The sequence below is a fragment of the Ceratotherium simum genome, chromosome 26 (genome assembly GCF_057802395.1).
Source record: "Ceratotherium simum simum isolate JZ-2026a chromosome 26, ASM5780239v1, whole genome shotgun sequence".
Lineage (NCBI taxonomy): Eukaryota > Metazoa > Chordata > Mammalia > Perissodactyla > Rhinocerotidae > Ceratotherium > Ceratotherium simum.
Window position 1 is genome coordinate 42712080 of NC_141925.1, and position 11202 is coordinate 42723281.

Below are 11202 nucleotides of genomic sequence, written 5' to 3' on the forward strand. Positions count from 1 at the left end.
GGAAATGCCCCCTCCATTTCTACTTTCTGTAAGAGATTGTGTAGAATTAGTATTAGTTCCCTTTCTTTCCTTTTTTTTTTTTGATGAGGAAGATTTGCCCTGGGCTAACATCTGTGCCAATCTTCCTCTATTTTGTATGTAGGACGCTGCCACAGCATGGCTTGATGAGCAGTGTGTATGTCCGTGCCTAGGATCCAAACCCATGAACTCCAGGCACCGAAGCGTAGCGCATGAACTCAACCACTACACCACCAAGCTGGCCCCGGATATTAGTTCCTTTTTAAACATTTGGTAAAATTCTCCAGTAAAAACATCTGGGCCTGGAGATTTCTTTTTTGAGAGTTTTAAAATTACAAATTCAGTGGACAGAGAAGTCAAGATGGCAGCGTAGGCAGACTCTGAACTCACCTCCTTCTGTGGACACAGCCAATTTACAACCACTCTTGGAAAAATTACCCCCAGTAGAGAACTGAAAACTGGACAAGAGGAACCCCTGCAACAAACAACAATCCTAATTGAGGTGGAAGAGGGAGAAACTCCCTTCTGGAGAGAAAAAACGCCGCCTTCACAAGCTGCAATGCTTCATAGCTGCCCAGGAGCAGCCCAAAGGTATGCAGCCTTCCTTGGAGGAGTGGGGGACCTGAGCAGGGGAACATGCCCACTGTAGGCGTTTTTTGGACCCAGCACAACCGAGACGAGTGGCATAATATCTGACTTTGCTAGCTACTAACAACATTGGGGAATACCCCCAGAAAAGCTGGTTCACAAAGAAATTAAAGCTGGCTCTTAAAGGGCCCATGCACAAATTCACCCCTTTCAGAAAGCAACCTAAAACCACCAGAAAGAAAGGTGCACAGTCCTTTGGTGAAAAGAGACTCCTCTGATAGGCTCTGAGTGCCTCTTAGTGAGAGGTGAGACCTCTCCAGGGACTGGAACATTGGCGGCGGCCTTTGTTGTGACCTGGTGTGGGCGTGCTGACTCAGACGCTGGCAGGTACCATTGGAGTTCTTCCCCTGGCCTGCAGCCCAGGGTCTGCCCCACTCACCAGAGCATCAATTTAACCCAGCTCAGCCAGGGCAGGCAGCCCACCCTAGGGACTGGCCTCACCCAACAACAAGCTCTTGGGTAACTTGTGGGCCTACTAAGTGAACTGCCTGGATTCTCTGAAGCCTAGCGAGTGGGTCCACCTCTGTGGGGCAGGGTGTGCACAAGGAGTGGGTGGAGAGTGTGGGGCTCCTGCCTTGGAGAGACTGAGTCCACTTCAGGAGGTCGGGGCCCACGCACATAGCAGGACTGTGTTGACTGTGTGTGTGGACCTGTGGGCAGTGGGGCTTGTCAGCTGCAGAAGACTTGTGCTTCTCAAAGAACCACATAGGGAGTTGACCCCACCTTCCAACGCCTGAAACAATTGGGTGCTCCTGTGCCTGAGGCCAGCGCCCCCAGCTGCAATCCTCAGAGAGCTGACAAGAAACATAAAGGCTGGAGGCTTATAGCAATTGTAAGCCCCTGAGCCTAACAACGTGCCCTGATGGGGGCCTACTCACTTAATAGAAATACCGCAACAGGAATGTGCTATTAGACCTTGCAGCCAACTGTGCTGGGACTCCCCACACCTGATAAAGAGACCGAAGGGCCCACAACAACTACAAGCAGCTGAGCATTACAACAGCTGGCCAGGGGGACAGCTCAGCTTCCCTGGGCACTTATGGGAAGAGCAAACAGGCCACAACAGAAGGACACATGTAGCCCACATAGGGGTCACTCCTGGAACATTTGGAACTGAGGAAAGCACAGTGGGGCCTCATAAGGCATCACTTATATAAGGTCACCTCTCCAGAGCAGGAGACATAGCTGAACTACCTAATGCATAGACACAAGCACCAGGAAAGAGGCAAAATGAGGAGGCAAAGGAATATGTTCCAAGTAAGGGAACAGGACAAAACCCCAGAAAAGGAACTAAGTGAAACAGAAATGAGCAACCTACCTGACAGAGAGTTCAAACAAAGTGTTAAGGATGCTCACTGATCTTGAGAGAAGAATGGATGAACTCAGTGAGAACGTCAACAAAGAAATGGAAGATATAAAAAAGAACCAATCAGAAATGAAGAATACAATACTGGAAATGAAAAATTCACTAGAGGGACTCAAAAGCAGAGTAGAGGATACAGAAGAATGGATCTGCGAGCTGGACAAAAGACTAGAAGAAATCACCCAAGCTGAATAGATAAAAGAAAAAAGAATTAAAAAGAGTGAGGGCAGTCTAAGAGACCACTGGGACAACATCTAGTGCACTAATATCCATGTTATAGGTGTCCCAGAAAGAGAGGAGGGAGACAAAGGGACAGAGAATCTATTTGAAGAAATAATAGCTGAAAACTTCCCTAACCTAAGGAAGGAAACAGACATCCAGGTACAGGAAGCACAGAGAGCACCAAACAAGATAAACCCAAAGAGGCCCGTGCCAAGACACGTCATAATTAAAACGTCCAGAAATAAAGATAAAGAGAGAATCCTAAAAGCCGCAAGAGAAAGGCAAGTTACATACAAAGGAAACCCCATAAGGCTATCAGCTGACTTCTCAGCAGAAACCTTACAGGCTAGAAGAGAGTGGCACGATATATTTAAAGTGCTAAAAGGAAAAAACCTACAGCCAAGAATACTCTACCAGGCAAGGTTATCATTCAAAATGGAAGGAGAGATAAAAAGTTTCTCAGACAAGCAAAAATTAAAGGAGCTTGTCACCAAGAAACCAGTACTACAAGAAATGCTAAAGGGACTTATTTAAGGGGAAAAGAGAAGAGACAAATAGGAAAAATTATCTATTTCCACAATAAGAAGGTAATGGATACAAACCCACAAAAAAGAGGTTAGATATGATATCAAAAACATAAAATGTGGGAGGAGGGGAGTTAAAGAGTAGAGTTTTCAGATAGAAGTCAAACTAAAGAGACCATCAACTTAATATAGATTGCTACATACGTAGGTTACTATATATGAACCCCACGGTAATCAAAAAGCAGAAACCTACAATAAATACACAAAAAACTAAAAGAAAGGAACCCAAACATAATACTAAAGAAAGCTATCAAACCACAAGGGAAGAGATCAAGAGAAGAAGAAAGGAACAGAGAAGAACTACTAAAACACCGAGAAAAAAAAGTTAAAAAATGGCAGTAAGTATGTACTTACCAATGGCTACTTTAATGTCAATGGACTAAATGCTCCAATTAAAAGGCATAGGGTGGCTGATTGGATAAAAAAATAAGACCCATATATATGCTGCATACAAGAGACACACTTCAGACCTAAAGACACTCACAAACTGAAAGTGAAGGGATGGAAAAACATTCTCCATGCAAATGGCAATGAAAAGAAAGCTGGGATAGCAATACTCATATCAGACAAAACAGACTTTAAAATGAAAACTGTAACAAAAGACAAAGAAGGGCACTACATAATGATCAAAGGAACAATCCAACAAGAGGATATAACACTTGTAAATATCTATGCACCCAATGTAGGAGCACCTAAATATATAAAGCGATTATTAACAGACATAAAAGGAGAAATAGACAGTAACACAATAATAGTAGGGGGCTTTAACACTCCACTTTAACACTCCACTTACACCAACGGATAGATCATCCAAACAGAAGATCAATCAGGAAATATTGCCCTTAAATGACACACTAGAACAGATGGACCTAGTAGATATATACAGAACATTCCATCCAAAAACAGAAGAATACACATTCTTTTCAAATGCACATGGAACATTCTCCAGGATTGATCACATATTAGGCCACAAAACAAGTCTCCATAAATTTAAGAAGATTGAAATAATACCAAGCATCTTTTCTGACCACAACAGTATTAAACTAGAAATCAACTATAGGAAGAAAACCAGAAAAGCCACAAATATGTGGAGATTAAACAAAATGCTACTGAACAACGATTGGGTCAGTGAAGAAATCAAAGGAGAAAACAAAAAATACCTAGAGACAAATGAAAATGAAAATATGACATGCCGGAATTTGTGGGATACAGCAAAAGCAGTTCTAAGAGGGAAGTTTATAGCAATAAACAGGCCTATCTCAACAAACAAGAAAAATCTCAAATAAACAATCTAACAATGCACCTAAAGGAACTGGAAAAAGAAGAACAAACAAAGCCCAAAATTAGTAGAAGAAGGGAAATAATAAAAATCAGAGCAGAAATAAATGAAATAGAGACTAAAAAAGCAATAGAAAAAAATTGATAAAACCAAGAGCTGGTTCTTTGAAAAGATCAACAAAATTGACAAACCTTTAGCTAGACTCACCAACAAAAAAAAAGAGAAGGCTCAAATAAGTAAAATCAGAAATGAAAGAGGAGAAATTACAACGGACACCTCAGAAATAGAAAAGACTATAAGAATACTATGAAAAGCTATATGCCAACAAATTGGACAATCTGGAAGAAATGGATAAATTCTTAGAATCATACAACCTTCCAAAACTGCATCAAGAAGAAATAGAGACTCTGAATAGACCAATCACCAGTAAGGAGATCGAAACAGTAATCAAAACCCTCCCCAAAAATGAAAGTCCAGGACCAGACGGCTTCCCTGGTGAATTCTACCAAGCATTCAAAGAAGACTTAATACAATCCTTCTCAAACTCTTCCAAAAAATTGAAGAGGAGGGGAAGCTCTTTAACTCATTCTACGAAGCCAACATTACCCTGATACTAAAACCAGATAAGGACAACACAAAAAAAGAAAATTACAGGCCAATATCACTGATGAACATCGATGCAAAAATCCTCAACAAAATACTAGCAAATTGCATACAACAATACATAAAAAAGATCACACACCGTGATCAAGTGGGATTTATTCCAGGGATGCAGGGATGGTTCAACATTCACAAATCAATCAACGTGATACACCATATTAATAAAATGAAGAACAAAAATCACATGATTATCTCAATAGATTCAGAGAAAGCATTTGACAAGATACAGCACCCATTTATGATAAAATTCTGAATAAAATGAGTATAGAAGGAAAGCACCTCAACGTAATAAAGGCCATATATGACAAACCCACAGCTAATATCATCCTCAATGGTGAAAAACTGAAAGCTATCCCTCTAAGAACAGGAACCAGACAAGGATGCCCACTCTCACCACTCCTATTTAACATAGTACTGGAAGTCCTAGTCAGAGCAATCAGGCAAGAAAAAGAAATAAAAGGGAGTCAAATTGGAAAAGAAGAAGTGAAACTGTCACTATTTGCAGATGACATGATTTTATATAGAGAAAACCCTAAAGAACCCACCAAAAAACTTTTAGAAGTAATAAATGAATACGGTAAAGTTGTGGGATACAAAATCAACATACAAAAATCCATTGCATTTCTATACACTAACAACAAAGTAGCAGAAAGAGAAATTAAGAATACAATCCCAGGGGTCGGCCTGCTGGCACAAGCGGTTAAGTGTGCAAGCTCCACTTTGGTGGCCTGGGGTTCACGGGTTTGGATCCCAGGTGCGCACTGACGCACCGCTTGTCACACTGTGCAGTGGCATTGTCCCATATAAAGTAGATGAAAATGGGCACAGATGTTAGCTCAGGGCCAATCTTCCTCGGCAGAAAAAGAGGAGGATCGGCATCGGATGTTAGCTCAGAGCTGATCTCCCTTACCAAAAAAAAAAAGAATACAATCCCATTTACAATTGCAACAAAAAGAATAAAATACCTAGGCATAAATTTAACCAAAGAGGTGAAAGATCTGTACATTGAAAACTATAAAACACTGCTGAAAGAAATTGAAGATGACACAAAGAAATGGAAAGATATTCCATGCTCTTGGATTAGAAGAATTAACATAGTTAAGATATCCATGCTTCCTAAAGCAATCTATAGATTCAATGCAATCCCTATCAAAGTTCCATCAACATTTTTCACAGAAATAGAACAAAGAATCCTAAAATTTATATGGAACAACAAAAGACCCCGAATAGCCAAAGGAATCCTGAGAAAAAAGAACAAAGCTGGAGGTATCACACTCCCTGATTTCAAAATATACTACAAAGCTGTAGTAACCAAAACAGCAGAGTACTGGCATAAAAACAGACACACAGATCAATGGAATAGAATCGAAAGCCCAGAAATAAATCCAAACATCTACGGACAGCTAATCTTTGACAAAGGAGCCAAGAACATGCAATGGAGAAAGGAAAGTCCCTTCAACAAGTGGTGTTGGGAAAACGGGACAGCCACATGCATAAAAATGAAAGTGGACCATTATCTCACACCATGCACAAAAATTAACTCAAAATGGATTAAAGACTTGAATCTAAGACCTGAAACCATGAAACTTCTAGAAGAAAGCATAGGCAGTACGCTCTTCGACATCGGTCTTAGCAACATATTTTCAAGCACCATGTCTGACCGGGCAAGGGAAACAATAGCAAAAATAAACAAATGGGACTACACCAAACTAAAAACCTTCTGCACAGCAAAGGAAACCATCAACACAACGAAAAGACAACCTAACAATTGGGAGAAGATATTTGCAAACCATATATCTCATAAAGGGTTAATCTCCAAAATATATAAAGAACACATACATCCCAACAACCAAAAAACTAACAACCCGAATAAAACGGGCAAAAGATCTGAACAGACATTTCTCCAAAGAAGATATACAGATGGCCAACAAGCACATGAAAAGATGTTCAACATCATTAATTATCAGGGAAATGCAAATCAAAACTACAATGAGATATCACCTCACTCCCGTCAGAATGGCTATAATTAACAAGACAAAAAAGAACAAGCGTTAGAGAGGATGTGGAGAGAAGGGAACTCTCATACACTGCTGGTGGGAGTGCAAACTGGTGCAGCCACTATGGAAAACAGTATGGAGATTTCTCAAAAAATTAAGAATAGAACTACCATACGATCCAGCTATTCCACTGCTGGGTATTTATCCAAAGAACATGAAAACACCAATGTGTAAAGATACATGTACCCCTGTGTTCACCACAGCGTTATTCACAATAGCCAAGACTTGGAAGCAACATAAGTGCCCATCAAGGGACGAATGGATAAAGAAGATGTGGTATATATACACAATGGAATACTACTCAGGCATAAGAAACGATGAAATTCAGCCATTTGTGACAACATGGATGGACATTGAGGGTATTATGCTAAGTGAAATAAGTCAGAGGGAGAAGGTCAAATACCGTATAATCTCACCCATTAAGTAGCAGATAACAACAACAACAAACACATAGAGACAGAGATTGGATTGGTGGTTACCAGAGGGGAAGGGGGAGGGAGGAGGGTGAAAGGGGTGATTAGGTACATGAGTGTAGTGATGGATTGCCATTAGTATTTGAGTAGTGAACATGATGTAATCTATGCAGAAATAGAAGTATAATGATGTACACCTGAAATTTATACAATGTTATAAACCAATGTTACCACAATAAAAAAAATAACTAAATAAAAAATAAAATAAAATTACAAATTCAGTATCCTTATAGTTACAGGGCTATTCAAATTATCTATTTCATATTGCGTGAGTTGTGATAGTTTGTGTTTTTTGAGGACCTGGTTCATTTCACCTAAGTTGTTGAATTCACATGTGTAGATGTGTTCCAGATGTTTCTTTATTATCCTTTTGAAGTCTGCAGAGTCTATAGTGGTTTCCTCCATTTCATTCTTGATTTTTATAATTTTGTCTTTTCTTCTTTGTCATTCTTGCTAGAGATTTGTCATTGTATTGATCTGTTCAAAGAATTAGCTTTTTGGTTTCTCTGATGTTCTCTATTGTTTTTCTGTTTTCAATTTTCATTGATTTCTTCTCCTTATAATTTCCTCCCTCTTGTTTGCTTGAGTTTATTCTGCTTTTATTTTTCTACTAGCTTAAGGTAGGAGCTTAGATTATTGACTTGAACTTTTCCTTTTTTCTAATGTCAGCATTTAGTGCTATCAGTTTTCCTCTCATCACTGCTTTAGCTGCATATCACACATTTTATTATGCTGTAGTTTCATTTTCATTCAATTCAGTGTATTTTTAAAATTTCCTTTGAGACTTCCTCTTTGACCTATGGATTATTTTAAGTCTGTTGTTTAGTGTCTAAGCATTTGGAGTTTTGTTTGTTATCTGTCTGTTATTGATTTCTAGTTTTACTCCAGTGTGGTCAGAGAACACATTCTGTAGGATTTCAATTCTTTTCAATTTGAGGTTTGTTTTATGGCCCAGAATATAGGGGGTATCTTGGTAGATGCTCCTCAGGCACTTGGAAGGGATGTCTAGTCTGCTGTTGCTGAGTGGAGTGTTCTATAAACATCAAATAGATCCTATTGGTTGATAATGTTGAGTTCTTCTATATGTTTGCTGATTTTCTGTCTAGTTGTTCTATCAGTTGTTGAGAGAGGGGTGTTGAGGTCTCCAAGTATAAATTGTGGATTTGTCTATTTCTCTTTTGTTTCTATCAGTTTTCACTTCACGTATTTTGCAGCCTTGTTGTTTGGTGCCCACACATTTAGGATTGCTATATCTTCTTGGTGGATGGACCCCTTTATCGTCATGTAATGTCTCTCTCTGTCCATGGTAATGTCTTTGCTCTGAAGTCTACTTTATCTGATGTTAATATAGCCACTCTTGCTTTCTTTTGATTAATATTGGCATGCTATATCTTTTTCCATCCTTCTACTTTTAACTCACTTATATCGTTATATTTGAAGTGAATTTCTTATAGACAGCATATAGTTGGGTCATTTAAAAAAAAATCTGTTCTGCCAACCTGTGTGTTTAACTGGCATATTTAATCCACTTACAATAGGAAGGGATACCTTATTACTGGCTGGTAGGGGTGAGAGCTCTGGCTCCCTGCTGTAAAAGAATGGCTGAAGAAAGTTCTTTAAACAGAAAGGAAACGATAAAAGAAGGAATCTTGGAAATTTATGACCAGTAGTAGACGTAAAAATGCAGCATTCCACTAGGCTGGGCTGGATCTTCAAAGTGAGGGCAGAGATTGGGATATATGCATTCTTGGGTCACTGCATAGCAATATGTACCCAGCTAAATTAAGACTGGCTGAGAAATTCCCACACCCACAGAAGAGAAGGTGGAGAGGCTGGCAGTTTATAAGACACTATCTGCAAATAATAGCTAATATGACTTGGCAATAAGGAAGCACTTATTGCTCCAAGTCCAATCTTCTCAACTTAGGATCCCAGGTCTTCCATGATGTTTAGGTTGCGTGTCCCCAGAAACAGGCCTTGAGATAAGAATTTGAGTGTACATAATATATTTTGAAAGTGATCTCAGGAGACACCAGTAGGAAATGGGGAAGTGAGACAGGGAAGGGAAGGCAGCCACTATGGGTGTGTTATCTGGCAAGTCACCACTGCAGCCAACTGAGCTTAACCCTGTTGGGGACCTCGAGGAAACGATAGTCAAACATATGTCTCAGAGTTAACCCAACCCAAGGGACAAGGGAGCAGGAGTATTTACACACCGATTCCAATCAGTCATGAGCTGACAGCTGCTGGGGTGGGGGAGTGCACTTCCTACCTGCCGTGTCTGAGGGCAGAGTGGGCCACCAGAGAGAGCCCTCAAAGAGATGCAGATGCTGGCAGGCTGGGATACAGTGGTAAGGCCTGAGGGCATGAGTGGGGCACTGACAACATCTCCTTCACTGGACCAGGCCCCGGCCTATCACCCACCACTCACCCAACAAACACCCTGGGCCACTCTGCTTTCCTGAATAATGAGACAACCCCTAGTTCACTTCAGGCCTTTAAGTGGTAATTTCCTTCCAGCTCCTAAATGCTGTTTCCTCTGCTGGAACACCCATCTCCATTTCCAGTCTCTCCCTGCCAAAATTCTACTTGCCAAACTAGACTCCAAATGGCAAAATGCCTCTCCTATTTGATGAGAATGTCAAGGTCATGTTTTCCATGGGGTCTTGATGATTTCCTCCATGCTCCCAAACAGCAGCCCCCTCCTGTCTCTGAGGACTCTGGTATATTTTTCCCCCTCTATGGTACTTGATTACAATTGTAATATATTTATTTATTCTCTTAGGTCTCTAGCAGACCGCAGGCTCCTTGAGGTCAGGAGTGAAGTCTAAATATCTTCACACAAATGAAAGACTCAGCAAACATTCGTGGACTATGCCACCAGAGACGAATGTTGCCAGACACCCTTTGCCCAGGCTCAACTCTGAGTCAGATTGGTATATGTACTGGAAGAAGAGAAGGCATGCAAGCCTGCTAGACTTGTGTCAATGGCCAACTCATACGCCCAGAATTGGTGGGTCTATCAGCAAGACGGACTTTTATCTGTAGTTCTACATGCTTACCAGCAGATGGCAATGGTCTCCTACCATCTTTTAAGGACTCCTATTACCTCTCCCGCCACAACTGGTCAATTTACAGCGAAATCCATTCTATGATGTCTTTACTGAGGATCTACCTGAGATCCAAGGTCACCTGCAGGCACTAGGAGAGGAAGCCCGGGGAGAACTATGAGAAAAAGAAGACTTAGCTCAATCTTTAGAAGGTACGGTTCAGGAGTTGCAGGGCTGGGGAGGGGAGGGGAGAAATGAAGTACACACAAAGCAATATAGACTCTCTACAAGATAAGAGACCTGTGTGAGTTTGACTGGAGACGCCATCTACTTGGTCATCAGTTTCTTCGTTCGTAAAACAAGGAGGTTGGAATAGATGTTCGGGTTCCTTAGAGCTCCTGGACTCCCTCAATGCATGAAAGCATGCTCGTGAGCAATCTAAGATCAGCATGTGCGGGTGTAGTTGTGCAGGCTTCGTGAAGGAGGCTGGGGCTGGTCCAGAAGGATGGACAGTTTGGTAAGGGAGAGGCAATTGCAGCAATAAACATCCTCGTCCACACTGCACCTGGTTCTTCCCGTTCATTCCTCTTTTCTTTTCATCGATTGCACAACCATTTGTTTTCACCCACTCTGTGCTAGACACTCTGCTAGGTGCTACGGGTGGGGGCCATAAAAGTGGCGAAGATTTTCCGTGATTCCTAGGAGTTCATGGTCTAATAGAGAGCTGACATGTAATTACAGTCCAATTTGTACCGTGCAATGAGATACGGATTGCCAAAATAACTAACATTTATGGAGTGTTGCCTTATCATTTATAAAACACATCTAGAGTATTCCTCAATCTTGTG